This window comes from Carcharhinus amblyrhynchos, unplaced genomic scaffold (assembly GCF_965287045.1).
Source record: "Carcharhinus amblyrhynchos unplaced genomic scaffold, sCarAmb.v2.hapA scaffold_624, whole genome shotgun sequence".
NCBI classification, from domain to species: Eukaryota; Metazoa; Chordata; class Chondrichthyes; order Carcharhiniformes; family Carcharhinidae; genus Carcharhinus; species Carcharhinus amblyrhynchos.
In genome coordinates this window covers 6,520-34,230 of record NW_027650364.1, presented here as the reverse complement: position 1 = coordinate 34,230, position 27,711 = coordinate 6,520, and the positions used below count along the sequence as shown (strand labels likewise).

At 52.2% G+C, this 27,711-nt stretch overlaps 1 protein-coding gene across 1 annotated transcript in view; it reads right to left on the bottom strand.

The window, feature by feature from the left end:
- LOC145339710 (ATP-dependent chromatin remodeler CHD8-like) overlaps positions 1–9,655 on the bottom strand; it is a gene marked incomplete at its 3' end in the record, with an annotated part of 72,508 nt that extends 62,853 nt beyond the window's left edge. Inside the window, 1 exon segment of the mRNA XM_080184231.1 lies at positions 9,578–9,655.
- Between the last annotated feature and the right edge of the window lie 18,056 nt (positions 9,656–27,711).

The window sequence follows — 27,711 nt, the reverse complement described above, 5'->3', positions numbered from 1 at the left end:
ACAGTGGGAGTGAATGGGAAAGGGCTTGGGATTGGGATTGTGTACAGTGGGAGTGAACGGGAAGGGGTTTGGGATTGGGATGGTGTACAGCGGGAGTGAACGGGAAGGGGTTTGGGATTGGGATCGTGTACACTGGGAGTGAACGGGAAGGGGTTTGGGATTGGGATCGTGTACAGTGGGAGTGAACGGGAAGGGGTTTGGGATTGGGATTGGGATTGTGTACAGTGGGAGTGAACGGGAAAGGGTTTGGGTCCATTGGGATTGTGTACAGTGGGAGTGAATGGGAAAGGGTTTGGGATTGGGATTGTGTACAGTGGGAGTGAATGGGAAAGGGTTTGGGATTGGGATTGTGTACAGTGGGAGTGAACAGGAAGGGGATTGGGATTGTGTACACTGGGAGTGAACAGGAAGGGGTTTGGGTCCATTGGGATTGTGTACAGTGGAAATGAAATGGGAAGGGGTTTCGGTCCACTGGGATTGTGTACAGTGGGAGTGAATGGGAAGGGGTTTGGGATTGGGATTGTTTACAGTGGGAGTGAATGGGAAGGGATTTGGGTCCATTGGGAGTGAACGGGAAGGGGTTGAGTCCATTGGGATTGTGTACAATGGGAGTGAACGGGAAGTGGATTGGGATTGTGTACAGTGGGAGTGAACGGGAAGGGGTTTGGGATTGTGTACAGTGGGAGTGAACAGGAAAGGGTTTGGGTCCACTGGGATTGTGTACAGTGGGAGTGAATGGGAAAGGGTTTGGGTCCATTGGGATTGTGTACAGTGGGAGTGAACGGGAAGGGGTTTGGGATTGGGATTGTGTACAGTGGGAGTGAATGGGAAGGGGTTTGGGATTGGGATTGTGTACAGTGGGAGTGAACGGGAAGGGGATTGGGATTGTGTACAGTGGGAATGAACGGGAAGGGGTTTGGGTCCATTAGGATTGTGCACAGTGGGAGTGAACGGGAAGGGGATTGGGATTGTGTACAGTGGGAGTGAACGGGAAGGGGATTGGGATTGGGATTGTGTATGGTGGGAGTGAACGGGAAGGGGTTTGGGATTGGGATTGTGTACAGTGGGAGTGAACGGGAAGGGTATTGGGATTGGGATTGTGTATGGTGGGAGTGAACGGGAAGGGGTTTGGGATTGGGATTGGGATTGTGTACAGTGGGAGTGAACGGGAAGGGGTTTGGGTCCATTAGGATTGTGCACAGTGGGAGTGAACGGGAAGGGGATTGGGATTGTGCACAGTGGGAGTGAACGGGAAGGGGTTTGGGTCCATTAGGATTGTGTACAGTGGGAGTGAACGGGAAGGGGTTTGGGTCCATTGGGATTGTGTAGGGGAGGCCTAGGATAATGCTCTGGGGTTCAAGGGTTCAAAACCCCACAGAGAAGCTGGGAACTTTAACAGAATTAAATTCATAAATAAGGGGTTTAAAGTTCGTCTTAGTAGTGATGACCACGAAACAATTGTCAGAAAAACCCATCTGGTTCCCTTTAGGGAAGGAAATCTGCCGTCCTTACCCCGGTCTGGCCTACATGGGACCCCAGAGTCACAGCAATGTGGGTGACTCTCAACTGCCCCTCTGAAACGGCCGGAGCGAGACACTCAGCCCAAAGCACGGGTAACAAATTCTGGCCTCCCAGCAACATCCACATCCCAGGAATAAATTAAACCAAGAGTTAACGGAGCTAAAAGGAATTAGAATCATAGAAAAACTACAGCACAAACAGGCCCTTCAGCCCACAAGTTACACCGATCCTATCCCTACCTACCAGGCCTATCTATAACCCTCAATCCCATTAAATCCCATGTACTCATCCAAAAGTCTCTTAAAAGACCCCAGCGAGTTCACCTCTACCACCACCGACGGCAGCCGATTCCATTCACTCACCACCCTCTGAGTGAAAAACTTACCCCTGACATCTCCTCTGTACCTGCTCCCCAGCACCTTAAACCTGTGTCCCCTCGTAGTGACCATTTCAGCCCTGGGAAATAGCCTCTGAGAATCCACCCTATCTATTCCTCTCAACATTTTATAAACCTCTATCAGGTCGCCTCTCATCCTTCTTCCAGGGAGAAGAGTCCCAGCTCCCTCAACCTATCCTCATAAGGCATGCCTCCCAAACCAGGCAACATCCTTGTAAATCTCCTCTGCACCCTCTCAATAGCTTCCACATCCTTCCTGTAGTGAGGCGACCAGAACTGCGCACAGTACTCCAAGTGGGGTCTGACAAGGGTCTTATAAAGTTGCAGCATTACCTCCCAACTCCTAAACTCAATCTCTCAATTAAGGCCAGTACACCATACACCTTCTTGACCACATCCTCCATCTGCGAGGCCGATTTGAGAGCCTGTGAACCTGGACCCCAAGATCCTTCTGATCTTGCACACTGCTGAGAATCTTACCCTTAAATTATCGCAACACTAAAAGGATAAAGTCAGCCAACCCCCTCATTTATGGAGAACAGGTGGAATCAGGGGTTGAAAGTAAAGTAAAGCTTATTTATTAGTCATAATTAAGGCTTGCATTAACACTGCAATGAAGTTACTGTGAAATTTCCCCTAGTTGCCTCACTCCAGTGCCTGTCCGGATCAACATTCCCTAACCAGCACGTCTTTCAGACTGGGGGAGGAAATGTGAGCGAACCCACGCAGACATGGGGAGAATGTGCTAACTCTACACAGACAGTGACCCAAGCCCAGAAACGAACCCGGGTCCCTGGCGCTGCGAGGCAGCAGCGCTAACCCACTGTGCGCTGAGCCGGGAATCGAACCCGGGTCCCTGGCGCTGTGAGGCAGCAGCGCTAACCCACTGTGCGCTGAGCCGGGAATCGAACCCAGGTCCCTGGCGCTGCGAGGCAGCAGCGCTAACCCACTGTGCGCTGAGCCGAGAATCAAACCCAGGTCCCTGGCGCTGCGAGACAGCAGCGCTAACCCACTGTGCGATGAGCTGGGAATCGAACCCACTGCGCCTCCCCATTGGGTTTGGAGGATAACTGGGAGTAAGGCCACTCTGCCCTTCGAGCCTGCCCCTGCCATTCAATAAGATCACTGGCTGGTCTGATTGGAAACTCAACCCCCATATTCCCACCTAACTCCCCCCACCCCCTCCCGATAACCTTTCATTCCCCCCCACCTCCTCAATAAATCGAGAATCTCTCTCTCTCTGCCTTAAAAATATTCAAATTTTCAGCTCCCACCATCTTTTGCAGAAGAGAATTCCAGAGACTCACCTTGTGCTAAAACCTGGTCGCCTTATTTGACACAGGAATATAATTAGAATCAAAGAATAATTACAAATGCAACCCATCGAGTCTTAACAATCGCATCCAGGCCTATTCCATAACTCCACTGATTAACCCTGCCAGTCCCCCTGATACTAAGGGGCAATTTAGCACGGCCAATCCACCCTAACCTACACATCTTTGGACACTAAGGGACAATTTAGCACGGCCAATCCCCCCTAAACTACACATCTTTGGACACTAAGGGACAATTTAGCACGGCCAATCCACCCTTTCCTGCACATTTTTGGAGTGTGGGAGGAAACCGGACCACCTGGAGGAAACCCACACAGACACAGTGAGAACATACGGACAGTGGCCCAAGCTGGGAATCAAACCCGGGTCCCTGGCGCCGTGAAGCAGCAGTGCTAACCCACTGCGTCACCGTGCTATCCTTTGGCCATTCAGAGATGTTTCACTGGGGCCAACTGTTGGGGGCAAAGGGGGTTTATCTCATGGGGAAAGGTTTGAGTAGGTTGGGGGTCTGTAACCCAGTGGGACTTTAGAAGAATGAGAGGACATTTTTTAGATTTATTTAAATTTTCAGAAGTCTTTTGATAAAGTGCCGAATAGGAGATTGTTGAATAAGTTCAGAGCCCGTGGTGTTAAGGGGAAGATCCTGGGATGGATAAAGGATTGGCTGACTGGCAGAAGGCAGAGAGTGGGGGTAAAGGGGTCTTTCTCAGGATGGCAGCTGGTGACTAGCCTCAGGGATCAGTGCTGGGACCACAACATTTCACAATATACATTCATGATTTGGAGGAAGGAACTAAAGGCATTGTTGCTAAGTTTGCAGATGATACAAAGATATGTTGAGAAACAGGTAGTATTGAGTATAGTGCTGGGGCCTCAACTGTTTACCATTTACATAGACGATCTGGAGGGGGCTGAGCGTAGGGTAACAAAGTTTGCTGCTGACACGAAGATGAGTGGAAAAGCGAATTGCGTGGAGGACGCAGGAAGTCTGCAGAGAGATTTGGATAGGCTGAGCGAGTGGGCAAGGATCTGGCAGATGGAGTATAAGGTTAGCAAATGTAAGGTTATCCACTTTGGAAGGAATAATAGTAAAATCGACTATTATTTAAATGGTGAAAAATTACAACATGCTACAGTGCAGAGGGATCTGGGTGTCCTTGTGCATGAATCGCAAAAACCCAGTCTGCAGGCGCAGCAGGTGATCAAGAAGGCGAATGGGATGCTGGCCTTTACAGCGAGGGGGATAGAGTATAAAAGCAGGGAGGTCTTGCTGCAACCGTACAGGGCACTGGTGAGGCTGCAACTGGAGTACTGTGTGCAGTTTTGGTCCCCTTATTTGTGAAAGGATATATTGGCCTTGGAGGGAGTGCAGAGAAGGTTCACCAGGCTGATACCGGAGATGAGAGGGTTCGCTTATGAGGAGAGATTGAGTAGATCGGGTCTATACTCGTTAGAGTTTAGAAGGCTGAGGGGTGATCTTATAAGATAATGAAGGGCTGGATAGGGTAGAGGCAGAGAGATTCTTTCCACTTAGAAAGGAAACAAGAACTAGAGGGCACAGCCTCAAAATGGGGGAGGGGGAAGGAGGGGGGGGGGAGGGGGAAGGAGGGGGGGGGGGAGGGGGAAGGAGGGGGGGGGGAGGGGGAAGGAGGGGGGGGGGAGGGGGAAGGAGGGGGGGGGAGGGGGAAGGAGGGGGGGGGAGGGGGAAGGAGGGGGGGGGGAGGGGGAAGGAGGGGGGGGGGAGGGGGAAGGAGGGGGGGGGAGGGGGAAGGAGGGGGGGGGGAGGGGGAAGGAGGGGGGGGGGAGAGGGGGAAGGAGGGGGGGGGGAGGGGGAAGGAGGGGGGGGGGAGGGGGAAGGAGGGGGGGGGAGGGGGAAGGAGGGGGGGGGAGGGGGAAGGAGGGGGGGGGAGGGGGAAGGAGGGGGGGGAGGGGGAAGGAGGGGGGGGGGAGGGGGAAGGAGGGGGGGGGGAGGGGGAAGGAGGGGGGGGGGAGGGGGAAGGAGGGGGGGGGAGGGGGAAGGAGGGGGGGGGGAGGGGGAAGGAGGGGGGGGGGAGGGGGAAGGGGGGGGGGGGAGGGGGAAGGAGGGGGGGGGGAGGGGGAAGGAGGGGGGGGGGAGGGGGGAAGGAGGGGGGGGGGAGGGGGAAGGAGGGGGGGGGAGGGGGAAGGAGGGGGGGGGAGGGGGAAGGAGGGGGGAGAGAGGGGGGGAGAGAGAGGGGGGAGGGGGGAGGGGGGAGGGGGGGAGAGAGGTGGGGGGAGTGGGGGACAGTTTAGAACAGAGTCATCGGAAATCAGGGACACAAAGGGATTCGGGAATCCTCGTTCAAGATTCCCTTAAGGTTAACGTGGAGGTTCAGTGAGGAAGGGAAATGTAATGTTTGCATTCATGTGGAGAGGGTTAGAATACAAGAGCAGGGATGGACTTCTGAGGCTGGATAAGGCTCTGGTCGGACCCCCCCATTTGGGAGCAGTTTTGGGTCCCATATCTAAGGAAGGATGTGCCGGGACTCGGAAACGGTCCAGAGCGAGGCTCACAAGGATGATCCCTGGAATGAAGAGCTTGAGGAACGGGTTGAGGACTCTGGGTCTGTCCTCATTGGGGGTTTAGAAGGATGAGGGGGAGATCTTATTGAAACTTACAGGTTACTGCGAGGCCCTGGATAGAGTGGGACGGGGAGAGGATGTTTCCACCAGTAGGAAAAACTGGAACCAGAGAGGGCACAACCTCAGGGTAAAGGGACGGTCCTTTAAAACAGAGATGGGGAGGGATTTCTTCACCCAGAGAGTGGGGAATGTGGGGGACTCTTTGCCCCAGAGGAGGCCGGGTCCCTGAGTGTCTTTAAGACAGAGATAGATCGGTTCCTGATTAATAAGGGGATTGGGGGAAAGGCAGGAGAATGGGGGATGGGGAAAATATCAGCCATGATTGAATGGCGGGGCAGACTCGATGGGCCGAGTGGTTTCATTCTGCTCCTGTGTCTTACCCCATTACCTTAAGTGCCATAAAACTGCAGCAGGCGACGGTGCAGAGGGACCTCGGGGTCCTTGTGCATGAGTCGCAAAAACCCAGCCTGCAGGTGCAGCAGGTGGTCAGGAAGGCGAATGGGATGCTGGCTTTCATAGCGACGGTGATTGAATATAAAAGTAGGGAGGTCTTGCTGCAGCTGTATAGGGCATTGGTGAGGCCGCAGCTGGAGTACTGTGTGCAGTTTTGGGCACCGTACTTACGCAAGGATATTTTGGCCTTGGAGGGAGCGCAGAGGAGGTTTACTAGGCTGATGCCGGAGTTGAGGGGGTTGAGCTATGAGGAGAGGCTGAATAAACTAGGCTTGTACTCGTTAGAGTTTAGAAGAATGAGGGGAGATCTCATTGAGACGTATAAGATGTTGAATGGGATGGATTAGGATAGAGGTGGAGAGACTCTTCCTGCTCAGAAAGGACAGTAGGACTAGAGGGCACAGCCTCAAGATAAAGGGGGGGGCGGTTTAGAACGGAGTTGAGGAAGAACTTCGTCACTCAAAGGGTGGTGAATCTCTGGAATTCTCTGCCCGTTGAAGTGGTGGAGGCTGCCTCGCTAAATATTTTTAAGATGCGGGTTGATGGGTTTTTGATAAGAGAGGGGATTAAGGGTTATGGGGAGAGGGCGGGAATGTGGAACTGAGCCACGACAGATCAGCCATGATCTTATTGAATGGCGGGGCAGGCTCGAAGGGCTAGATGGCCTACTCCTGCTCCTATTTCTTATGTTCTTATAAACAAGGTTCGAAATGGTAATCAATGGATTTTAGATCAGGCAGAGAATTCCAGGATAGGACAGGAAAGTGGAGGTGAGGAATACCGGACCAGCCATGATCCTGTTGACTGGTGGAGCAGGCTCGAGGGGGCCGAATGGCCTCCTCCGGTTTCTCACTGTCTCAGGTTAGAACTTGAGGTAAATTATAGCCCCAGCCAAGGGGCAGGAATCAGTGACAGAACAAAATCTATCAATGGGATAAGACTGGGGTGATTAATGAGTTTTAATTAAAGGGGCAGAAACTGGGGTAAAAGAGGGTTTTTTTTGAGGTAAAAAGGGGAATTGTGTAAAGGGGCAGGAGCTGGGGGTAAATAATGATCCCTCTAATTAAAGGAGCAAAAACTGGGGGGCAAATAATGATCCCTTTAAATAAAGGGGCAGAAACTAGGGGGCAAATAATGATCCCTTTAATTAAAGGGGCAAGAAGTAGGGGTAAATAATGATCCCTTTAAAGGGGCAAGAAGTGGGGGCAAATAATGACCCCTTTAATTAAAGGGGCAAGAAATAGGGGCAAGAAGTGGGGGCAAATAATGATCCCTTTAATTAAAGGGGCAAGAAGTGGGGGCAAATAATGATCCCTTTAATTAAAGGGGCAAGACATAGGGGCAAGAAGTGGGGGCAAATAATGATCCCTTTAATTAAAGGGGCAAGAAGTGGGGGGCAAATAATGATCCCTTTAATTAAAGGGGCAAGAAATAGGGGCAAGTGGGGATGATCCCTTTAACTAAAGGGGCAAGAAGTGGGGGCAAATAATGATCCCTTTAATTAAAGGGGCAAGAAGTGGGGGCAAATAATGATCCCTTTAATTAAAGGGGCAAGTGGGGGCAAATAATGATCCCTTTAATCAAAGGAGCAAGAAGTGGGGGTAAATAATCCCTTTAACTAAAAGAGCAGAAACTGGGGGTAAATAATGATCCCTTTAAATAAAGGGGCAGAAGCTGGGGGGCAAATAATGTTCCTTTCAATTAAAGGAGCAAGAAGTGGGGGCAAATAATGACCCCTCTAATTAAAGGGGCTAGTGGGGGGGCAAATAATGATCCCTTTAATTAAAGGGGCAAGAAGTGGGGGCAAATAATGGTCCCTTTAATTAAAGGAGCAAGAAGTGGGGGCAAATAATGATCCCTTTAATTAAAGGAGCAAGAAATGTGGGGGCAAATAATGATCCCTCTAATTAAAGGGGCAAGAAGTGGGGGCAAATAATGATCCCTTCAATTAAAGGGGCAAGAAGTGGGGGCAAATAATGATCCCTTCAATTAAAGGGGCAAGAAGTGGGGGCAAGTAATGATCCCTTCAATTAAAGGGGCAAGAAGTGGGGGCAAATAATGATCCCTTTAATTAAAGGGGCAAGAAGTGGGGGCAAATAATGATCCCTTCAATTAAAGGGGCAAGAAGTGGGGGGCAAATAATGATCCCTCTAATTAAAGGGGCAAGAAGTGGGGGCAAATAATGATCCCTTTAAATAAAGGGGCAGAAACTGGGGGGCAAATAATGATCCCTCTAATTAAAGGGGCTAGTGGGGGGGGCAAATGATGATCCCTTTAATTAAAGGAGCAAGAAGTGGGGGCAAATAATGATCCCTCTAATTAAAGGGGCTAGTGAGGGGGCAAATAATGATCCCTTTAATTAAAGGGGCAAGAAGTGGGGGCAAATAATGGTCCCTTTAATTAAAGGAGCAAGAAGTGGGGGCAAATAATGATCCCTTTAATTAAAGGAGCAAGAAATGTGGGGGCAAATAATGATCCCTCTAATTAAAGGGGCAAGAAGTGGGGGCAAATAATGATCCCTTTAAATAAAGGAGCAAGAAGTGGGGGCAAATAATGATCCCTTCAATTAAAGGGGCAAGAAGTGGGGGCAAATAATGATCCCTTCAATTAAAGGGGCAAGAAGTGGGGGCAAATAATGATCCCTTCAATTAAAGGGGCAAGAAGTGGGGGCAAATAATGATCCCTTCAATTAAAGGGGCAAGAAGTGGGGGCAAATAATGATCCCTTCAATTAAAGGGGCAAGAAGTGGGGGGCAAATAATGATCCCTCTAATTAAAGGGGCAAGAAGTGGGGGCAAATAATGATCCCTTTAAATAAAGGGGCAGAAACTGGGGGGCAAATAATGATCCCTCTAATTAAAGGGGCTAGTGGGGGGGGCAAATGATGATCCCTTTAATTAAAGGAGCAAGAAGTGGGGGCAAATAATGATCCCTCTAATTAAAGGGGCTAGTGAGGGGGCAAATAATGATCCCTTTAAATAAAGGGGCAGAAGCTGGGGGCAAATAATGATCCCTTCAATTAAAGGGGCAGAAACTGGGGGTATTTAATTAAAGGGATGGTTATTTTTGGGGGTATAAAGGGGGTAATTGTCTAATTAAAGGGGAAGCTGCATTATGTGTCGGCCCAGGTTTAAATGGCGGGGGCCTCCGGGATGGGGGCCGGGGTTTTAACCGCCTCCTAATCGGAGGGGACAAGGCGGGGGTGGTGATGAATCTTCCATCAGGCCCAAAAGCCGCGGCCTCGCCCGCTCCCTCCTCCCGCCCGCACTCACCGCGCCCGGCTCCCGGTTCCGGATCCGCCGCCCGCTCTCCTCGGCCGCCGCCGCCGCCGGCGCCATTTTAAATTCAACAACAACAACCCGCCGGTCCCCGCCCCCCTCCCGCCCGGACGCCGCTTCCCATTGGCCGCCGCCGGGGCAGTCGCCGCCCTCCCATTGGCCGGTCTCGCTGTCAGTCAGCACGTTCGTCAGACGTCACCGCCTCCCTCTCCGCCCATTGGTCGCCGCAGCGCCGCCTGGCTCGCCCATTGGTGAACGCAGCTGTCAGTCAGCCATGCTGCGTGTGGCACCGCCTACTAGCCATTCATTGGTTGCAGCCCCTCCAGCCTCGCCTTCCCATTGGTGAGCCTCGCTGTCTATCAATACGTCAGTTGCAAATCACCGCCCACCTCCCCTCCCATTGGTCGCCACTCCCAAGCTTCCGCCTTCTATTGGTCAGTAATGCTGTCAATCACAATGTCTGCGTTGGGAACCGCCTACCTCTTCTCCCATTCGTCGAAACTCCACCACACCTGCACTTCTATTGGTGCAGCCAGCTGTCAATACGCCCATTCTGCGGTTGGCACCGCCCACCGTTCCTCCCATTGGCCGCCACTCCCCAGCTCCATCCCTTCTATTGGCCAATAATGATATCAATCACAACGTCCGCATTCGGCAACGCCCCTCTTTCCTACCATTGGTCGCATTTCCACGTGTCCAGCCCTCCCATTCGTCTGAACCATTGTCAATCAGCCTATGCTGCTTGTCACCGGCTCCCTTTCCTCCCATTGGCAGCCACTCCCTATGGCAAGCCCTCGGATTGGATAATTCCAGTGTCAATCAGACTATGTGTCCGTCGCCACCTCCCTCAACTCTCATTGGCCACATTATCATATCCTGAGACCTCCCATAGGACCGACCCGCCGTCAATCAATCTATTGTCACCGCCTCCCTTTCCTTCCATTGGCCGTCACCCACGATCCTCCGCCCTTTCATTGGTCCACTCTGCTGTCAATCAGTCCTGGGTGTCTGTTACCGCCTCCCTCTCCTGCCATTGGCCGCTGTGCCAAAGCGGCTGGAGATTCTATTGATCAGGGTGCCTGTCAATCATGGCTGACCCCCGCCCTCCACAAGGTGGTTCCATCCATTGGTCAGCGGAGCCATCAATCAGAGCGGCTGTGTTTTCCCCGCCCCCTCAACTGGGCGGAGATTGGAGCAGCGCCCACTGAGCCGACAACGCCCCTTTTCGGGCTTCCATTGGTCAGCACTCTGTCAATCAGAAAGGGGTGGGCGGAACCTGCCGCTCTCATTCGACGGCCGGGGCTGTCAATAATAGGGGTTGGCCGGTGCGTGCGTGGTGACGTCACGACCGCCGGTTGTCCCGCCTATTCCGCTTTCCCATTGGCCAGGGGCGCCGTCACTCAGCACAGCGGGCACATGTTCGGATATGACCCGCCCTCCCAACATCTCCATTGGTTGACGTGTACGTCAATCATCTACGGTGGGCGGGATATCAGGCAGATCTGCATGCTCACTGGCCAGCCGAGTTGTCAATCAGAGCACCCGCCTTTCCATTGGTCACTTTGAAAGGGTCGCCCCCTCCAATGCCCTCAGCGTCTTCCCTTCAGGTAAATTTTATTGAATCAGAGAAAAGGGATCGATTTAGCTGTAAGTCAAGGAATTGAATGGACAACATTAATTAATAAATCGAGCAGGCGACTCAGAGGACCACCTGGGCGAAGGACCCCTCCTGTGCATGGCTGCTGTGGGTCGCCATTTTGGATTGTGGGCCGGATGTGACGTCACCTATGCCCCAACCATGTGGTGTCAGAGCTGGGAGGTCAGCCAGCCCTTGGGGTGGGGTGGGGTGAGGTGGGGTGAAAGGTTAGGGGTCAATGGCTAACATCAAGTGACCACACCAGACGCGGAAAAATTCCGCTGCGACTTGGTCACCGAGTCATTGAGTCCGAGAGGTTTACAGCATGGAACCGGGCCCTTCGGCCCAACTTGTCCATACCGCCCTTTATTTAAAACCCCTAAGCTAATCCCAATTGCCCACATTTGCCCCATATCCCTCTATACCCATCGTACCCATGTAACTGTCTAAATGCTTTTTAAAAGATAAAATTGTACCCGCCTCTACTACTGCCTCTGGCAGCTCGTTCCAGACACTCACCACCCTCTGGGTGAAAAATTGCCCCCCTGGACCCTTTTGTACCTTTCTACTCCATCCCCGTTGATGTAGACAGGGACATGTTCTCCTTTACACTTCCTGAAGTCGATGACAATCTCCTTGGTTTTGTTGACGTTGAGGGAAAGATTATTGTCACCGCACCAGTTCACCAGATTCTCGATCGCATTCCTGTTCTCTGTCTCTTCATTGTTTGAGATCCGACCCACTACGGTGGAGTCATCAGCAAACTTGAGAATCGAGTTGGAGGGGAATTTGGCCGCACGGTCAGAGGTGTATAAGGAGGGGGCTGAGAACACAGCCTTGTGGAGCACTGGTGTTGGGGATGATTGTGGAGGAGGTGTTGTTGCCTCTCCTTACTGATTGTGGTCTGTGAGTTAGGAAGTTCAGGATCCAGTTGTAGAGGGAGGTGCGGAGTTCGGAGATGAGTTTTGTGGGAATAATGGTGTTGAAGGCTGAGCTGTAGTCAGTAAATAGGAGTCTGACATAGGAGTCCTTGTTACCTATTTGTTCCAGGGTTGAAATGGCATCTGCTGTGGACCTGTTGCGGCAGTAGACAAACTTAGAATTCCACAGATTCACAACCCTTTGGGAGAAGTCACTTCTACATTGAGGGAGACACAAAGGTTGTTTGATTTGCGGATAGCGATGAGGACCATCAGAGGATACAGCAGGATATAGATCAGTTGGACACTCGGGCGGAGAGACGGCAGATGGAGTTTAATCCGGACAAATGTGAGGTGATGCATTTTGGAAGGTCTAATACAGATAGGAAATATACAGTAAATAGCAGAACTATGAAGAGTATTGATAGGCAGAGGGATCTGGGCGTACAGGTACAGGGTCGGTGCTGGGGCCTCAGCTATTTACCATTTATATAGATGATCTGGAGGAGGGAACCGAGTGTAGGGTGTCGAAATTTGCTGATGACACCAAGATTGGTGGAACGGCAAATTGCGAGGAGGGTGTGGAGAGTCTGCAGAAGGATCTAGATAGGCTGGGCGAATGGGCCAGGAAATGGCAAATGGAATCCAATGTTGGCAAGTGCGAGGTGGTCCACTTTGGTAGGAATAATGGTAGGAAGGACTATTACTTACGTGGTGAAAACTGCAGCAGGCGACGGTGCAGAGGGACCTCGGGGTCCTTGTGCATGAGTCGCAAAAACCCAGCTTGCAGGTGCAGCAGGTGGTCAGGAAGGCGAATGGGATGCTGGCCTTCATCGCGAGGGGGATTGAATATAAAAGTAGGGAGGTCTTGCTGTGGCTGTATAGGGCATTGGTGAGGCCGCAGCTGGAGTACTGTGTGCAGTTTTGGGCGCCGTACTTACGCAAGGATATTTTGGCCTTGGAGGGAGTGCAGAGGAGGTTTACTAGGCTGATGCCGGAGTTGAGGGGGTTGAGCTATGAGGAGAGGCTGAATAAACTAGGCTTGTACTCGTTGGAGTTTAGAAGAATGAGGGGAGATCTCATTGAGACATATAAGATGATGAATGGGATGGATAGGATAGAGGTGGAGAGACTCTTCCCGCTCAGAAAGGACAGTAGGACTAGGGGGCACAGCCTCAAGATAAAGGGGGGCGGTTTAGAACGGAGTTGAGGAGGAACTTCTTCACTCAAAGGGTGGTGAATCTCTGGAATTCTCTACCCGTTGAAGTGGTGGAGGCTGCCTCGCTAAATATTTTCAAGAAGCGGGTTGATGGGTTTTTGGTAAGAGAGGGGATTAAGGGTTATGGGGAGAGGGCCGGAAAGTGGAACTGAGCCACGACAGATCAGCCATGATCTTATTGAATGCGGGGCAGGCTCGAGGGGCTAGATGGCCTACTCCTGCTCCTATTTCTTATGTTCTTATGTTCTTATGTCACTGAAAGTGGCAATGCAGGTGGAGAAGGTAGTCAAGAAGGCATACGGCATGCTTGCCTTCATCGGCCGGGGGCACTGAGTTTAAAAATTGGAAAGTCATGTTGCAGCTTTATAGAACCTTAGTGAGGCCGCACTTGGAATATAGTGTTCAATTCTGGTCACCCACACTACCAGAAGGATGTGGAGGCTTTGGAGAGGGTTACACAAAAGATTTACCAGGATGTTGCCTGGTTTGGAGGGCATTAGATATGAGAGAGAGAGAGAGAGAGAGGGAGAAAGAGACAGAGAGACAGAGAAAGAAAGACAGAGACAGAGAAAGAAAGACAGAAACAGAGTGAGACATATAGAGAGAGACAGTTCAGAGACAGGGATAGAGAGAGACAAAGACAGGGAGAGACAGAGACAAGGATAGACGGAGTCAGAGAGAGTATGGCAACAAGGGGATTTTCACAGTAATTCCATTGTGTTGTTAATGTAAACGTTACTTGTGACTAATAAATAAACAAGATGTGTAGGTTAGGGTGGATTGGCCGTGCCTAAATTGTCCCTTAGTGTCCAAAGATGTGTAGGTTAGGGTGGATTGGCCGTGCTAAATTGTCCCTTAGTGTCCTAAAGATGTGTAGGTTAGGGGGGATTGGCCATGCTAAATTGTCCCTTAGTGTGCCAAAGATGTGTAGGTTAGGGTGGATTGGCTGTGCTAAATTGCCCCTTAGTGTCAATTGAAATTTTAAGATAAAGGACACAGCCCTTCCATCCATCCCAGTGTCTCTGAGCAGCTGAACTGGGGGAAGCCTTTGGGGTCAGAGACTCTGCTGCCGCTGCTATTTCTCTTCCCGGCCACCGGTGCTGCTGTAACACTCCCTGGCGCTGTTGCTGCTGCTCCTCCCAGCTGCTCATTGGCGGAACATCCGGGGCCTGGAGCGAGCTGGGGGCGGGGCCAGCCACCCCATTGCCGTGACGTTTCACATGTCGCCCCGCCCCCCCCGGGGCGGTTTATTTTGAAAAAGAAATAAAAAAGCGAACGACTGTTGAGAAAATGAGAGAAATTCCGAGTCGGAAATCTCCGCCGGGAGCGGATTTAAAATTAAATAAAATAACTGATTTTTTTAATGAAGTGGCGGAAGAGCGCATGCGCTGTAGCATTTTCCCACAGCACACCGCGCGGGATTGATTTTTAAAAATAAAAGGCGGAATAAAATTAAAAAAAAGGGCGCTGCCGAATGGAAGAGGAACAGAAAGCCTGAGGGGAGAGGATGTAAATAATAATAATAAATACTCATCAAGGTTTAAAGGACGCAAATAAAGCTGCCTGTGCGCATGTGCGGGAGTTTGGGGGCGCTCCCCCGGCGGGGGGGAGAGGACGGGACGCCGCATCTCCCCTGGCAACGCAAGATGGCCGCCGGTCCGGCCCGTCTCCCCTGGCAACGCAAGATGGCCGCCGTCGACGAGTGTGGCGCAGGCGCAGTGAGGTGCTGCCCTCCCAGCCACCCCCATTGTCCAGATTGCGCCCCCAGTGGATGTGGTGGGGGTGGTGCAGCAGATGGAGCAACAACCCCAGTTTCAATGAGGGGGGGGGAGAAGCTGCAATACTGCCCCCTGTTCACTCCCCCCCCCAATCCCAGTTTCAATGGGGGGGAGAGAAGCTGCAATACTGCCCCCTGTTCACTCCCCCCCCAATCCCAGTTTCAATGGGGGGGGGAGAAGCTGCAATACTGCCCCCTGTTGTTCACTCCCCTCCCCCAATCCCAGTTTCAATGGGGGGGGAGAAGCTGCAATACTGCCCCCTGTTCACTCCCCCCCCCCCCAATCCCAGTTTCAATGGGGGGGGGAGAAGCTGCAATACTGCCCCCTGTTCACTCCCCCCCCCAATCCCAGTTTCAATGGGGGGGGGGAGAAGCTGCAATACTGCCCCCTGTTGTTCACTCCCCTCCCCCAATCCCAGTTTCAATGGGGGGGGAGAAGCTGCAATACTGCCCCCTGTTCACTCCCCCCCCCCCCAATCCCAGTTTCAATGGGGGGGGGAGAAGCTGCAATACTGCCCCCTGTTGTTCACTATCCTCCCACCGCCCCCCCCCCCCTGTCCCAGCATTGCAGAGTTTTTAAACAATAAAACACCCAAAATATTCCCTAAACAATCTAATAAATTGAATTGAAATCTAATTCAAGTCTTGTTGAAGTTGTACAAGACATTGGTAAGGCCACACTTGGAATACTGTGTACAGTTCTGGTCACCCTATTATAGAAAGGATATTATTAAACTAGAAAGAGTGCAGAAAAGATTTACTAGGATGCTCCCGGGACTTGATGGATTGAGTTATAAGGAGAGGCTGGATAGACTGGGACTTTTTTCTCTGGAGCGTAGGAGGCTGAGGGGTGATCTTATAGAGGTCTATAAAATAATGAGGGGCACAGATCAGCGAGATAGTCAATATCTTTTCCCCAAAGGTAGGGGAGTCTAAAACTAGAGGGCAGAGGTTTAAGGTGAGAGGGGAGAGATACAAAAGGGTCCAGAGGGGCAATCTTTTCACCCAGAGGGTGGTGAGTGTCTGGAACGAGCTGCCAGAGGCAGTAGTAGAGGGGGGTACAATTTTGTCTTTTAAAAAGCGTTTAGATAGTTACATGGGTACGATGGGTATAGAGGGATATGGGGCAAATGCGGGCAATTGGGATTAGCTTAGGAGTTGAATACAAAAAGGGGGTAGCATGGACAAGTTGGGCCGAAGGTCCTGTTTCCCTGCTGTAAATCTCAATGACTCTAAATTAAATCCCAGTTTCAATGGGGGTTCCCTGTTGTTCATTCCCCCCCTGCTCAGTCCCAGCATTGCAGAGTGATAAAACCACCAGCCCATCACATCCACACCCTGAGTGCACACAGCCCGAGTTCCGGTAACCGAGATACACCGTATCATCCACGTCTGCAGGGCTCCCGGATTGAACTGACGCAATCAGGGAGCTCGTATTCCAATAACTCCCGCTGACCGTTACACCGGAATTACCTGTATTAATGTCCGATTTCCCCATGTCCCCGTGTTACATTGTTTTTGGGCCCATTATTAGCCTGACTGTGAGAGCTGATTCCCGCTCCAGGAAGACAGCAGAATTTCCCTGGAGTGAAAGGAGAACTTTGGATTGTGGAAACACAGAGAGAAGTCTGAATTAACCCATTTCCGCTGCACTTTATTCCCACAGACCGATCGAACCGCAGGATTTAAAATGTACATTTTAGCTGCATATCGAACTTGGAGGAGCAGATTCGGGTTCAAAAGTGGTAAAGACGGGAATTAATGTTACTCACCGTGAGTTCTCAATCATCTTCCTTACAGTCAGGAGAAGAAGATTCAGAAAATTCCTTTCAAATACGTTGTAGATCATAAATGTATCCATGCCTTCGTCTCTCTCTCTCTCTACATTGCTCTGTCTCTCTTACTGTCTCTCTATCCTCTCCCTCAGTCTCCCTCTCTCTCTATCCTCTCCCTCAGTCTCCCTCTCTCTATCCTCTCCCTCAGTCTCCCTCTCTCTATCCTCTCCCTCAGTCTCCCTCTCTCTATCCTCTCCCTCAGTCTCCCTCTCTCTATCCTCTCCCTCAGTCTCCCTCTCTCTATCCTCTCCCTCAGTCTCCCTCTCTCTATCCTCTCCCTCAGTCTCCCTCTCTCTCTATCCTCTCCCTCAGTCTCCCTCTCTCTATCCTCTCCCTCAGTCTCCCTCTCTCTATCCTCTCCCTCAGTCTCCCTCTCTCTATCCTCTCCCTCAGTCTCCCTCTCTCTATCCTCTCCCTCAGTCTCCCTCTCTCTCTATCCTCTCCCTCAGTCTCCCTCTCTCTATCCTCTCCCTCAGTCTCCCTCTCTCTATCCTCTCCCTCAGTCTCCCTCTCTCTATCCTCTCCCTCAGTCTCCCTCTCTCTATCCTCTCCCTCAGTCTCCCTCTCTCTATCCTCTTCCTCTGTCTCTCCTGCCCCCTCTCAGTCTTGTCCCGCTCCATCACCGTCTCTCTCTCTCTCCTTCACCTTTTCTTATTTCTCTTTCCCCCTCTATCTCGCTACGATTTTTGTTCTTGCTGTGTCCATTGTAGTCATTCAGTCTCACTTTTTCCCATTCACTGATGCTCTCTGTACCTCTGTTTCTCCCTGTTTCTATTTCCCTCTGCCCTCCCTTTCTTATTATGTCCTCCCATCTGTCTTCCTATGTCTCCCTTTCTCATTCCGTGTCCATCTCCCTCACCATTTCCCCCACTCTCTATCCCTGTTTCTCTCACTCTGTGAGAGTCTCTCTCTTTGTCCTTCCTCTCTCTCTGTCTCTGTCTCTCTCCCTCTCTCTGTCTGTCTCTCTCCCTCTCTCTGTCTGTCTGTCTCTCTCTCTGTCTCTCTCTCTCTCTGTCTCTGTCTTTCTGTCTCTCTCTCTGTCTGTCTGTCTGTCTTTCACACTGTATCTGTTAGAAACTCTTTCAAGATCTGTCACTCTCCAGGTCTTTCTGCCCATCCCTCTCTCTGTCAATCTCTATCTCTCTATCACTTTCACTGTTAATCACATTGCCCTCTCTCTCTCTCTCTCTCTCTCTATCTCTGTCTTCTGTCTCTGTGAGGCTGTTTTGTTGCTTACATTATGAATGCCCAACTGGAAGAGTCAGGGGTCTTGTGGTTGTAGTTTCATCTCAGGGTGTATTGCAGTAAGGGGATGGTTCAGCAGATTTTTTAGCTGCTGCCTTAAGTGGGTCTGTGTCACAGTGTAAATGACAGTATTTGTGCAGCAACTCGTGAGTTACAGCACGAAGCCCAATTCCAGGCGAAATTCTAATCTCGCCAAATAGCCCAAATTATGCATCTGACGCCTCATTGAATAAACCATTAATGTTGACCATAAGAGGATGAAATTGGCTGAGATAACAAACAGTAAAATGATGGATTTCCTTCGACTGTCCATCTCTGGGATTCTCCCCACTGCTGTGAGCCCAGACTCTCCTGCGGGCTCTGCTGCTCACTAAAATGTGTCTGACGGTGAGAGCATTGAGCTGCAGAATCAGGACGAATGGGACACACGGGGTTAGAATGTGGTGGAGGAACTCGATTGTTCCCCAGACCGGAGATTTCATAGCATCCCATGTGTATCTACAAAACCAGGGGGAAGTTCGTCAGCTCACATCCACTTGACAACAGAAAATACCAGAAAATGTTCTTCAAACAGCTCAGTGCCGTCACTGTTCCCAGAACCACAGTCGCCGATTTCTCACTGCAATATTTACTTTGGTAGAAATAATAGTAGGAGGGATTATTATTTAAAAGGTGAAAAGCTGCAGCATGCTACGGTGCAGAGGGATCTGGGGGTCCTTGTGCACGAGTCGCAAAAACCCAGTCTGCAGGTGCAGCAGGTGGTCAGGAAGGCGAATGAGATGCTGGCCTTTATAGCGAGGGGGATTGAATATAAAAGTAGGGAGGTCTTGCTGCAACTGTACAGGGCACTGGTGAGGCCGCAGCTGGAGTACTGTGTGCAGTTTTGGTCGCCGCACTTACGCAAGGATATTTTGGCCTTGGAGGGAGTGCAGAGGAGGTTTACTAGGCTGATTCCGGAGATGAGGGGGTTGGACAATGAAGAGAGACTGAATAGACTGGGTCTGTACTCATTGGAGTTTAGAAGGATGAGGGGGGGATCTTATAGAGACGTATAAGATAATGAAGGGGATGGATAGGGTAGAGGTAGAGAGATTCTTCCCACTCAGAAAGGACAGCAGGACTAGAGGGCACAGCCTCAAGATAAAGGGGGGCGCGGTTTAGAACGGAGTTGAGGAGGAACTTCTTCACTCAAAGGGTGGTGAATCTCTGGAATTCTCTGCCCGTTGAAGTGGTGGGGGCTGCCTCACTGAATATATTGAAGTCACGGGTAGATAGGTTTCTGATAGACAGGGGAGAAAGCGGGAAAGTGGAACTGATCCACTATCAGATCAGCCACGATCTTATTGAATGGCGGGGCAGGCTCGAGGGGCTAGATGGCCGACTCCTGCTCCTATTTCTTATGTTCTTATCAGCTTGGGGCAGCAAATCGGTCAAAGGTGGAATGGACGGTGAACCAGACAGAACAGTCAGCGGCTGCCTAACGCAGGACGGCGTGGAGGTTACACACGGGGGACCCAGAACAGGAAAACAGTGGGAAGGGTCTCAATATCAGTTCGAGGATATTGACCAGCAGACCCCCCACGGACATGGACACCAGGCAACGAGGGAGACACTTGGACAGACCCCAGTTTCTCCTCGTCAGGGTCACAATTGTGATTATGTTCATTGTCAGGAAGGGGAAATACGGAATAAAATTAGATATCATTCTAGACTGAGGATGGGTTAAAATTTAAATAAAGTGCACACAAAACCATTTAAATCTTTCTCTTAAAAAAAAATCCAGCGCCTCTTTTGGAGTGTGGAGCAGCCGGAGGAAACCCACACAGACGATCACCTTACTACCGGAAGGACGTGGAGTCTCTGGAAAGGGTGCAGAGGAGGTTTACCAGGATGTTACATAAGAACATAAGAAATAGGAGCAGGAGTAGGCCATCTAGCCCTTCGAGCCTGCCCCGCCATTCAATAAGATCATGGCTGATCTGTTGTGGCTCAGTTCCACATTCCCGCCCTCTCCCCGTAACCCTTAATCCCCTCTCTTATCAAAAACCCATCAACCCGCGTCTTAAAAATATTTAGCGAGGCAGCCTCCACCACTTCAACGGGCAGAGAATTCCAGAGATTCACCACCCTTTGAGTGAAGAAATTCTTCCTCAACTCCGTTCTAAACCGCCCCCCCCTTTATCTTGAGGCTGTGCCCTCTAGTCCTACTGTCTTTTTTGAGCAGGAAGAGTCTTTCCACCTCTATCCTATCCATCCCATTCATCATCTTATACGTCTCAATGAGATCTCCCCTCATTCTTCTAAACTCTAACGAGTACAAGCCTAGCTTATTCAGCCTCTCCTCATAGCTCAACCCCCTCAACTCCGGTATCAGCCTAGTAAACCTCCTCTGCACTCCCTCCAGGGCCAAAATATCCTTGCGTAAGTGTGGCGACCAAAACTGCACACAGTACTCCAGCTGCGGCCTCACCAATGCCCTATACAGCCGCAGCAAGACCTCCCTACTTTTATATTCAATCCCCCTCTCTATGAAGGCCAGCATCCCATTCGCCTTCCTGACCACCTGCTGCACCATGTTGCCTGGCATGGAGGGGTTGGGTTACGAGGAAAGGTTGGAGAAACTGGGACTGTTCTCCTTGGAAAGACGGAGATTGAGGGGGGACATGATAGAGGTATATAAGACACTGAAGGGAATAGACAGGGTCAATAGTGAGAGACTGCTCCCTAGACTGGTTACAAATACGAGAGGACATGATTTAAGGGTGAGGGGGGAGAGGTATAATTTGGAAGTGAGAGGAAGGTTCTTTACACAGAGAGTTGTGGGGGTATGGAACGCGCTACCGAGTAGGGTTGTGGAGGCAGGAACGTTGGACTCGTTTAAGGTTCAGTTAGATAGACACATGAGTGAAACGAGGGTGGAGGGTTATAGTAGGGGCTATTAAATAAGGGTTAGAACCTCGGGAGACACCGGAAAGGCAGGCTTGTGATTAACGTTTTTGTCTTTTCACTCCGCAGGTGTCGGTCCACCTCGTTGTCAAACGAGGGGCATGCACACGGTGGGTCGTGCGTGGGCTGCTCCTGGAGGTTCCGGGAGTGGCCTAGCACTTCGTGTCGGTGTGTGTGCTTGATCCTGGACCGGTAGACGGGCGCCGCAACAGCTCGGTGACTAGCACTGCTAGCTGTGCAGATACATGGATTTGGGCCTGTGTCTGTGGGAGTTTGTGCATTCTCCCTGTGGTTGCGTGGGTTTCCTCCGGGCGCTCCGGTTTCCTCCCACACCCCAAAGATGCGCTCTTAGGCTGATTGGTTTTACCAAATTGACCCTATTCTCCCCTGAATCTGGCTAAGTCAGGGGTTCTATTTGTAGATACGCAGGGTAGAATAGGTGTAGGGTGATGCGGCGGCACGGGCTCGTTGGGCCGAAGGGCCTGTTTCCCGTGCTGGGTTGTTCTTTGTTCTACAGACATGGGGAGAATGTACGAACTCCACACAGGCAGTGACCGAGCCGGGAATCGAACCCGGGTCCCTGGCGCTGTGAGGCAGCAGCGCTAACCCACTGTGCGCTGAGCCGGGAATCGAACCCGGGTCCCTGGCGCTGTGAGGCAGCAGCGCTAACCCACTGTGCGCTGAGCCGGGAATCGAACCCGGGTCCCTGGCGCTGCGAGGCAGCAGCGCTAACCCACTGTGCGCTGAGCTGCTCTATGGCAGCCACACAAAGGAATACATTTGGGAGGAACTCCTTGCTGTTCACCCCCCCTGTCAATTAGGGGTGCCCCCCCTCAATTAGGAGTGTCCCCCCCTGTCAATTAGGAGTGTCCCCCCTCAATTAGGGGTGCCCTCCCTCAATTAGGGGTGCCCCCCTGTCAATTAGGGGTGCCCCCCTGTCAATTAGGGGTGCCCCTCTGTCAATTAGGAGTGTCCCCCCTCAATTAAGGGTGCCCTCCCTCAATTAGGGGTGCCCCCCTGTCAATTAGGAGTGTCCCCCCTCAATTAAGGGTGCCCTCCCTCAATTAGGGGTGCCCCCCTGTCAATTAGGGGTGCCCCCCCCGTCAATTAGGGGTGCCCCCCCCTCAATTAGGGGTGTCCCCCCCTCAATTAGTAGTGCCCCCCCCATCAATTAGTAGTGCTCCCCCCTGTCAATTAGTAGTGCTCCCCCCTGTCAATTAGGAGTGTCCCCCACCCCCGTCAATTAGGATTGTCTCCCCCCCCCCGTCAATTAGGATTGTCTCCCCCCCCCCGTCAATTAGGAGTGTTCCCCCCCACCCCGTCAATTAAGAGTGACCCCCCCCGTCAATTAGGAGTGACCCCCCCGTCAATTAGGAGTGTCCCCCCCTGTCAATTAGGCGTGCCAATTAGAGTCAATATTAACTTCATTGCACTGTTAATGTAAGTCAACTTATAACACCATGTGTGTTCTCCCCATGTCTGCGTGGGTTTCCTCTGTCCCCCAGTCTGAAAGACGTGCTGGGTTTAGGGTTTGCATTGGGGCCGTACTTAAACACAGACACACACACACACACACACCAGGGGGTGACACAGTGGGTTAGCGCTGCTGCCTCACAGCGCCAGGGACCCGGGTTCGATTCCCGGCTCAGCGCACAGTGGGTTAGCGCTGCTGCCTCACAGCGCCAGGAACCCGGGTTCGATTCCCGGCTCGGGTCACTGTCTGTGTGGAGACTGCACATTCTCCCCGTGTCTGCGTGGGTTTCCTCTGGGTGCTCTGGTTTCCTCCCACAGTTTGAAAGACGTGCTGGTTAGGGTGCATTGGGCAGTGCTAAATTCTCCCTCAGTGTAACCCCAACAGGAGTGTGGGCGACTAGGGGAGTCTCAGATATCTACTTCTGCGACTAGGGAATCAAAACTGAGTTTGATGATCATTGCTTGCAGCGGTTGGTGGGGGGGGGGTCCTTTGGACCTGTGAGAAAGGTGCGTGTGTGTGAAAATAAAATTGGCAATTCAATCACCCGCCCGCTGTCTATTTTCCATCTGCACTGATCCTGCGGTTCGGACAGGCATGTGGGAACTGAGCTAATAGGATGTGCCGGTCCTTGGAAAGGGGCCAGAGGAGGTTCATAAGAATGCTGCAGCGTGCTACGGTGCAGAGGGACCTGGGCGTCCTTGCGCACGAGTCGCAAAAGCCCAGCCTGCAGGTGCAGCAGGTGGTCAGGAAGGCGAATGGGATGCTGGCCTTCATAGCGAGGGGGATTGAATATAAAAGTAGGGAGGTCTTGCTGCAGCTGTATAGGGCACTGGTGAGGCCGCAGCTGGAGTACTGTGTGCAGTTTTGGGCGCCGTACTTACGCAAGGATATTTTGGCCTTGGAAGGAGTGCAGAGGAGGTTCACTAGGCTGATACCGGAGATGAGGGGGTTGGACTATGAAGAGAGACTAAATAGACTGGGTCTGTATTCGTTGGAGTTTAGAAGGATGAGGGGGGATCTCATTGAGACGTATAAGATAATGAAAGGGATGGATAGGGTAGAGGTAGAGAGATTCTTCCTGCTCAGAAAGGACAGCAGGACTAGGGGGCACAGCCTCAAGATAAGGGGGGGGGGTGCAGTTTAGATCGGAGTTGAGGAGGAACTTCTTCACTCAAAGGGTGGTGAATCTCTGGAATTCTCTGCCCGTTGAAGTGGTGGAGGCTGCCTCGCTAAATATATTTAAGTCACAGATAGATAGGTTTCTGATAGACAGGGGAATTAAGGGGAGAGAGCGGGAAAGTGGAACTGATCCACTTCAGATCAGCCATGATCTTATTGAATGGCGGGGCAGGCTCGAGGGGCTAGATGGCCGACTCCTGCTCCTATTTCTTACGTTCTTATGATTATCCCTGGAATGAAGAGCTTGAGGAACGGGTTGAGGACTCTGGGTCTGTCCTCGTTGGGAGTTTAGAAGGATGAGGGGGGGGATCTTATTGAAACTTACAGGATACTGCGAGGCCCTGGATAGAGTGGGACGGGGAGAGGATGTTTCCACCAGTAGGAAAAACTGGAACCAGAGAGGGCACAACCTCAGGGTAAAGGGACGGTCCTTTAAAACAGAGATGGGGAGGGATTTCTTCACCCAGAGAGTGGGGAATGTGTGGAACTCTTTGCCCCAGAGGAGGCCGGGTCCCTGAGTGTCTTTAAGACAGAGATAGATCGGTTCCTGATTAATAAGGGGATCAGGGGAAAAGGCAGGAGAATGGAGGATGGGGAAAAATATCAGCCAGGATTGAATGGGGGAAGCAGACTCGAGGGGCCGAGTGGCCTCATTCTGCTCCGTACGGGGGGAGAAAGGGTGGCAGGGTGAGATGTCCCGATCTCCGAACACGAGTGCGTTTAATCCTGAGATTGAGACACAGCCGCGCGATGTGAAGTAATAACCAGTTTCCATTTTATTGTCAGTTCATTTAGACAGTGCAGAGCAGCAGCGCGGGGCAGTCTGACTGAACACAGACCCAGCGACGGGGACACACAGCTCTCCAGTTAGATTCGCTCCAAATTCTGTCTTCATTACTCACTAACTGAAACACGTGGGACCCACCAGACACAGGAACAGGCCATTCAGCCCCCCCTCTCCCCGAGACTGTCACACGAACAGGCCATTCAGCCCCTCTCCTCCAGACTGTTAGCCCTAGTTCTGGACTCCCCCCACCATGGGGAACATTCTTTCTGAATCTAACCCTGTGTGAATTTGCTAAGTTTCTATCAGATCCCCTCTCTAAACCCCAGTGAATATAATCCTAACCCACTCAGTCTCTCCTCGTATGACAGACCCGCCATCCCGGGCAGGTAAACCTTCGCTGTGCTCCCTCTGTAGCGATGATGTCGAGCTTCTCGAGTGTTGTTGGGAGCCGCACCCATCCGGGCGAGTGGGGAGTATTCCATCACACTCCTGACTTGTGTCCTTGTAGATGGTGGGACAGACTGGGTGGGGAGGAGGTGGTGTGAGTCAGGAGGTGAGTTACTCTCCGCAGGATTCCCAGTGACAGGTTTTGGGGGAGAGTCGGGAGATGAGTTACTCTCCGCAGGATTCCTAGTGGACAGGCTTTGGGGGGGAGTCAGGGGGTGAGTTACTCTCTGCAGGATTCCCAGTGGACAGGCTCTGGGGAGTCAGGAGGTGAGTTACTCTCCACAGGATTCCCAGTGGACAGGCTCCGGGGAGTCAGGAGGTGAGTTACTCTCCACAGGATTCCCAGTGGACAGGCTCTGGGGGGAGAGTCAGGAGGTGAGTTACTCTCCGCAGGATTCCCAGTGGACAGGGTTCGTGGGGGGGGAGTCAGGGGGTGAGTTACTCTCTGCAGGATTCCCAGTGGACAGGCTCTGGGGGGGGAGTCAGGAGGTGAGTTACTCTCTGCAGGATTCCCAGTGGACAGGCTCTGGGGGGAGAGTCAGGGGGTGAGTTACTCTCCGCAGGATTCCCAGTGGACAGGCTCCGGGGAGTCAGGAGATGAGTTACTCTCCGCAGGATTCCCAGTGGACAGGCTTTGGTGGGGGGAGTCAGGAGATGAGTTACTCTCCACAGGATTCCCAGTGGACAGGCTTTGGTGGGGGAGTCAGGAGATGAGTTACTCTCCGCAGGATTCCCAGTGGACAGGCTTTGGTGGGGGGAGTCAGGAGATGAGTTACTCTCCGCAGGATTCCCAGTGGACAGGCTTTGGGGGGGAGTCAGGAGATGAGTTACTCTCTGCAGGATTCCCAGTGGACAGGCTTTGAGGGGGGGGAGTCAGGAGGTGAGTTACTCTCCGCAGGATTCCCAGTGGACAGGCTTTGGGGGGGGAGTCAGGAGGTGAGTTACTCTCCGCAGGATTCCCAGTGGACAGGCTTTGAGGGGGGGGGAGTCAGGAGGTGAGTTACTCTCCGCAGGATTCCCAGTGGACAGGCTCCGGGGAGTCAGGAGATGAGTTACTCTCCGCAGGATTCCCAGTGGACAGGCTTTGGTGGGGGGAGTCAGGAGGTGAGTTACTCTCCGCAGGATTCCCAGTGGACAGGCTCCGGGGAGTCAGGAGATGAGTTACTCTCCGCAGGATTCCCAGTGGACAGGCTTTGGGGGGGGGAGTCAGGGGGTGAGTTACTCTCCGCAGGATTCCCAGTGGACAGGCTTTGAGGGGGGAGAGTCAGGAGGTGAGTTACTCTCCGCAGGATTCCCAGTGGACAGGCTTTGAGGGGGGGAGTCAGGAGGTGAGTTACTCTCCGCAGGATTCCCAGTGGACAGGCTTTGGGGGGAGTCAGGAGGTGAGTTACTCTCCGCAGGATTCCCAGTGGACAGGCTTTGGTGGGGGGAGTCAGGAGATGAGTTACTCTCCACAGGATTCCCAAGTGGACAGGCTTTGGGGGAGAGTCAGGAGATGAGTTACTCTCCGCAGGATTCCCAGTGGACAGGCTTTGGGGGGGGGAGTCAGGAGATGAGTTACTCTCCACAGGATTCCCAGCCTCTGACGAAAGGTTTCGAGGCGATTGTCAATGGTGGCCCGTTGCGGGAGATCCTCGAGGGAGGAGGACCTGGCGAAGAGGGAGATGAAACCACAAGGGGGGGGGTCTACGATCGGTCAGTAATTACGGACAGGATACTGTTGAAATAGAGAGAACACTGTCCCAGCTTTCAACGTTGGCCTTCTCAACGTGACTTGCTCAATTCTCTGGAGACAAAGCCCAATCCTGGTGCGGGTCGAAGGAATTGGTCCGGGCGATAAACCTTTCCTGAATGAAAGGCAAGCCTTGCCGTGGGGATTGGTTGGGGGAGGGGGGGGCGGGGTAGGGTCGTTGGAGGGGGTTTGAGTTCCTCAGTGCATTCCTCAAGGCAACGCCTCGACCAGCAGTCGACTCGCCGACCAACCGGCACCCTTTCTTCAGGCGGTGTAAATTGTTGTGAGAGTTTGCAGGCCGGTCCTGGTGGGTTCAAGGCCACAAGCTTCGACAGGGTGTTCCTTTCTTCCTCCAGCAAGGCAGAGAGGGTGCTCAGGCTTGGTTTTTCTGGGGCGGCGAAAGAGGAGGATGGGGGTGGGGACTGGTGGGGGAGAGGAGGAAGTGGGGGTGGGGGGGGGTGGTGGGGGTGGAGGGAGGGAAATGAGTGACGCACTGACATTTGGGGAAGATCCGAGTGTCCAGCTCGTATACCACCCTGAACCCCCACTGCGCTCTCACCCTCACATCACCAATCCCACCCCGCCACCGGATCACGCTCTCACCCTCACGTCAATCCACCCCCCTCCCTTCCCCCGGCGAAGAGTTTCTGACAGTATATAAAAATACATAGACAAAAACAAACACACACACACACAGACACGCGTGCAGACACACACACACACACACACACACTTGTGCAAAGATACAGACACACCAAAACATATGTGCACGCGAGACGCGCACATCCACACACACACGTGCGCCCAGGGAAACGCACGCACGTGCAGGCAGTCACGCCACAGGCGCACACGCGGGCGAACGTGTGCACACACAAACACACACACACGCACGCTGGTTATATGTACACACTTAAAGACTGCGGGGTTACGG